This window comes from Nannospalax galili, unplaced genomic scaffold, assembly GCF_000622305.1.
Source record: "Nannospalax galili isolate Female #2095 unplaced genomic scaffold, S.galili_v1.0 scaffold95, whole genome shotgun sequence".
Classification (NCBI taxonomy): Eukaryota; Metazoa; Chordata; class Mammalia; order Rodentia; family Spalacidae; genus Nannospalax; species Nannospalax galili.
In genome coordinates, this window is record NW_008342393.1 from 1032743 (window position 1) to 1037742 (window position 5000).

General features: G+C 40.0%; 1 protein-coding gene across 5 annotated transcripts in view; it reads right to left on the minus strand.

Annotated features, from left to right (window-relative positions):
• Positions 1 to 5000, minus strand: part of Gpatch8 (G-patch domain containing 8) — a 103872-nt gene that overhangs the window by 38548 nt on the left and 60324 nt on the right. For 2 of the 5 annotated variants that reach the window (XM_008838197.3, XM_008838198.3), the window contains one exon: positions 951 to 995. The exons of the other annotated variants lie outside the window; for them this stretch is intronic. The gene's annotated coding sequence lies outside the window, so the exon portion shown is untranslated. The remainder of the gene's footprint in view (positions 1 to 950; positions 996 to 5000) is intronic. 5 annotated transcript variants of the gene reach the window in all.

Here is a 5000-nt window from a genome sequence, read left to right on the forward strand (position 1 = left end):
CAAAATAATTGATTGGTTTGAGTGCTTTAGTGAAAGAAAATAATCAGCAACCACTTGTATCCTGTAGTCATATATTTATGAGATTAATATCTTTTGCCTTTAAATTACATTTAAAAATAAATTCAGAAGTTTAACCATTTATCAACAATATCCCATTATTGTTTTTAAACAATATAGGGAGATAACTAGGCATTATCATGACAGTTTAAAAAACTAAGTAAATGATGACACTCTTTTGCCAGGAAAACAACTTTCTAGAATACAGTCTTCTTTTAGGTACTACTGAGACTCTCAGTTAAACAACATCAAAGTATAGTATTCTCTTATGCCCAATGGTATAATAAATAAGCAGTGACTGCAATCTTTAGCAAAAGGACCAAATTAAAGACAGGTTATAAAAATGACTTCCCAGGTGCAATCTCACTTTCATAACGTCTCAATCAGGGTTTACAGGTAAAACAAATGGTCCAATGAAAGAATTGGAAAGAGACTGCAAAGAAATTTACTTCATTTTGGAGTCTTTTTTTGATCTGTCAGATTTATTCTGAAAGAATCGAGAAAGTTTTGGTATAAATTCATTACCTCTGTAAACCCCTGTTTATAAACTCTGCATTAGTACTTTTGCCTTCTAAGGCAGTCAAAATTTGTTCTAACTTATTTATAAATTGCAGTAGCAAGTGCTAGTGCCCATTACATTGGAGGTGGGGGGAAATCAAGTTTTTGACAGTATTAGAATATTTTAACTGATTCTTTTTGGCAGTTCTAACATAGATATATCCCTTCTTAACAGTACCCTTTAATGAACAAGGATCAGACAAGTTGCATAAGAAAAGGAAAGGAAAATGAAAAAGACCAAGCAGAAGGATGAATGCTACAACAGAGAAAGTAAGCCTAACATATTGGTGCACTGATGACAAAAGGAGTAATTCAGTCTGAAAATAAAAGATTACCACTGCTAAGTTTACCATCACCACAACAAGTCCAGGATCATAATGCTGTAAAAAAGAAACACCATTTGTTAGGCAGAAACCATGAGGGTAGGAAACAGGCCTTCTAGCAGGCAGACAGGAGGGGGTAAAGTACCAATTGGGCTTTGTCCCTCCCCCAACTTCAGCTAAGGACAGAGAAAGGACATTTTGTGCTTCTGCAGCTGTTTTCATACTGGTCAGGACAGGGTGTGAGATTTTTGTACTGCTACTTGAGAACACGAACAATCTTCAATAATGTAGGGGTTGGGGGATGGGTGGGATGTCAGTCTGTTTAAAGGGAGAGAACTAGCACTAGCTTCCACTCTTTCGTCTAACTTAATCACTCTGGCAAATCAGTATTCAGGACCCAAGATGAGATTCTTCCTTAAAAAAAACAAAACAAAAAAAAACCAATCACACTGAAGACTGGATGGGATCAACTAGACACTGACCAAGTAATTTGTTTCACTAAAAAAACTATAACCGGGTAGGAGAGGTAGGGTTTCAAGACCTCATTAAAAATATATTTAACAGTTCAGAAATCTAGAAAACAACCTTAGATCTTCAGTATTTGAAGAATGTCCAAGTGAGTTAAGAATGAGTAAAACTCTTAAGCAACTCTGTTTAGTCTTTGCTTCTTGTCAAAAAGACCTCTCTGGCTCGCCAACATCTTTTCTGTATGCAACTAAACCAACCTTTGAAACAGAGCTCCAGAAAAACAAAACAAAACAAAAGGCCTCAAGAGAGTCATCACATTTATCATTTCTCCAGAGTTAACGCACAGAAAGTCTAGCTTACAAAGCAAACTGAAAATGAGAGTACCGCCTGAGTGAAGCAGTGATTTCTTACTAATAAAGTGACTATTACAGGCCAAGGAAAAAAAAATCACAGTGGGCAAAGACCAAAGAATATATATACAGGAAGAGGTTGCACCCTGTTTTTTAAAAACCTACTTAGTTATTCATTTACAATCAATAACTGATCTTTCCATAAAGAGCATCACTTAAATGACCAACTAATAATTCTGAATCATCAGCTTTTGTTTTTAAAGTAAACAGCAGTAGCAACAGTACAGATTCTCTAGAAGGGTCAACTTCTCTTTAAAACAATAAATAAGCTACCTATTTCTGTTTCTTCCAGTGTGAAAAATTTTATTTAAACTCTTCAATTATGAAGAACATGGGGGGGTGGTTGAGACAGGTCTCCCAGTAGTCCTAGCTGACCTGGAATTCGATATGTAAACCATGCTGGCCTTGATCTCACAGAAATCCACCTGCCTCCACCTTCCAAGTTTAAAGGCATGTGCCACCACGCCCAGCTTATTAAGAACATTTTTGGTGTTTATTTCACTGCAAAGAGGGCAATTCAACCAAAACACTAAATATTCTCCTTAAAAGAAAATGACCTAGGGCTGGTAAGATAGCTCAGTGGGTAAAAGCACTTGCCCTGCAAACTAGCAACCTGAGTTCTGGAATCCACACAAAGATGGAAGGAGAGAAACAGCTCCACAAAGTTGTCCTCTGACCACCACATGCATGCTGCTGAGCCATATTGCCTAAATTAAAACTAGGCAACCAGAGTTGAATTTCAGGTGTCTTCTCTGGCTTTCTACCTTATTTTTTTCAGACAGGGTCTTACGCTGAACCTAGAGTTCACAGATTGGCTAGACAAACCAGCCAGCAAGCCCTAGGGATCTTCTTGTATTTACCATCTGCCACCCAAGCACTGGGGTTAAAGGCAGAGCATGACTTTTTACTCCAGCTTTCTTTGCTTGGGGCTCAAACTCAGGTTCTCATGCTTGTGCCCCAAGTATTTTATTGACTGAATTATCTCCCCAGTGGCCCCTATTAATCAGAGAACTCCAAAAGAGCCAAGCACAGTGACACACATCTGGAATAGTAGTCCTTGGGAGGCAGAGGGGATTGCAGTCAATCTGAGGCCAGCATGGCTACACAGTAAGTTCTACACCAGTTAGAGCTACAGAGTGGCAACCTGGAACTCTGTGAGTCAGTCCTCTAATTCAGCATTAACTGAGCATGTAACATGAGCTCTGCTAGATTCATGATCCAAAATAAAGGCACTAGAAGGATTTAATAGTCTGTTTCACTTAATCCTAAAGTCTAAATGGTAAAAAATATGTGTGGAGTTACATAGATGGTGGCCAGCAGCAGTAGTATGAACACCTGGCAATCCAACGCCTTCTTACAGCTGTATTCTTACTATTGGTTAAGTGTTCCAAACCTCAGTGAAACATGTTTATTGTTACAGGATCACTCTACAACCCCAAACATTTCCCAGTTTCACGTACATTGCTTCCCCTGTATTTTCCATTGTAACCCCTCCCACACGTTAATGAATTATATGTGCAGTTTTGAGGCTATAAAATCTCAGTTCTTCAAAAAGAGACAACATATAAATAGTGACTGTTTACAACCAGAGGATGAGTTTAGGCAGATGGCTCTGCAAAATGATATTATCTACATTTTCAGGATTGGCACACAGATCAAGAGAGGTAAGACATAGAGAAAGCTTTATAAAATTTAAATGACTACATAGAAGACTGCTGATCTCTAACAGTCATCTCAAAGCTTCAGAAAATGTTTGCATACATGTGTGCATGTACAAGTGCTGAGTGGTTAAGAAGGACAGCCTTTGAGTTGTTCCTCAGGCACCGTTCACCTTGTTATTTTTTTCCCCTTTAAATTTTTTTTTTTTTAATTTTATGTGTATGTGTGTGTGAGTGCTCGTATGTGTACCATGTGCATGGAGGAGCCCACAGAGGTCAGAAGACGGCTTTGGATTCCCTGAAATTGAAGTTATAGACAGTTGTGAGCCAAATTGTGGGTTCTGGGAACTGAGCATCGGTCCTCTTCAAGAATAGTAAGATCTCCTAACCACAGAGCCATCTCTCCAGCTCTTCACTTTGTTTTTTGAAACAGGGTCTCTCACTGGCCTATATCTCACTAAGCGGGCTAGGTTGACTGCCTAGTCAGCCTCAAAGGATCTGGCTGTCTCTCCCCAATGCTGAAATTACAAGTATGCCATACTCAGCTTTTTTTTTTTTTTGGTCTTTTTGAGGCAGGGTTTCCCTGTAGCTCCAGCAAGCCTAGAACACATGGTGTAGACCAGGCTGGTCTCAATCTCACAGAGATCCTCCTGCCTCTGCCTGCCTAGTGCTAGGATTAAAGGTGTGCTCCACCACACCCAGCAACACTCAGCTTTTTAAATGTGGGTTCTGGGAATGCAAGCACTTTACTAACTCAGCTATCTTCCTTCCCCAGGAACATTTTAAAAAGTTAATCCTTTCACTCGGGAGGCAGAGGCTAGGCTGGTCTACATAGTGAGTACCAGGCCAGCCCTATTAGAGGGAGACCTTCTCAAAAAGACCAAAAAAAGAAAACATGTGCCACCAGATTTGGTGGCACATGTTTATAATTCCAGCACTAGGGAGGCAGAGGCAGGAGGATAGCCGTGAGTTCAAAAAGCCAGATCTGCATAGTGTACACAAAGTTATCTAGGGTTACACAATAAAAATCCTGTCCTAAAAACAAAAACGAAACAACAACAAAAAGAAAGAAAACATAACACCAAAACTGGCAACAGGCAGAAAGGGGTTCCTTACTTGTAAAACAACCATCTAGGGAAACATTCCCCCAGGTCCAGCACACAGAAGCCAATGCAACTGTGGTCCAACAGGGACCAGGCTACTTTCCAAGCTGGCAGCAGAAATTGTTAGCATCAACTACACAGTACTGTTTTTGCAGGCATGAAAGATGTTAAGGGGGTAATGGATTCTTGTGCCAAGATTTCACAGAAAGCTGCTGAGGCCAGGCAATATGTGGCAGGGTCCATGGAAGGAAGCCCTAAGAGGTCACTGTATGAAGGTGAAGCCCAAGTTGCAATTGAGACCCCAGGATATTAACCATGCCAGCCAATGGGAAATTCACAGAAGAAAGTTGCAGGCACGGAATGGAGCCAGCTTAGAAGACAGGCTATGTGTTCTATAAGAGTCAGGGCTATAGCAGCAATTTG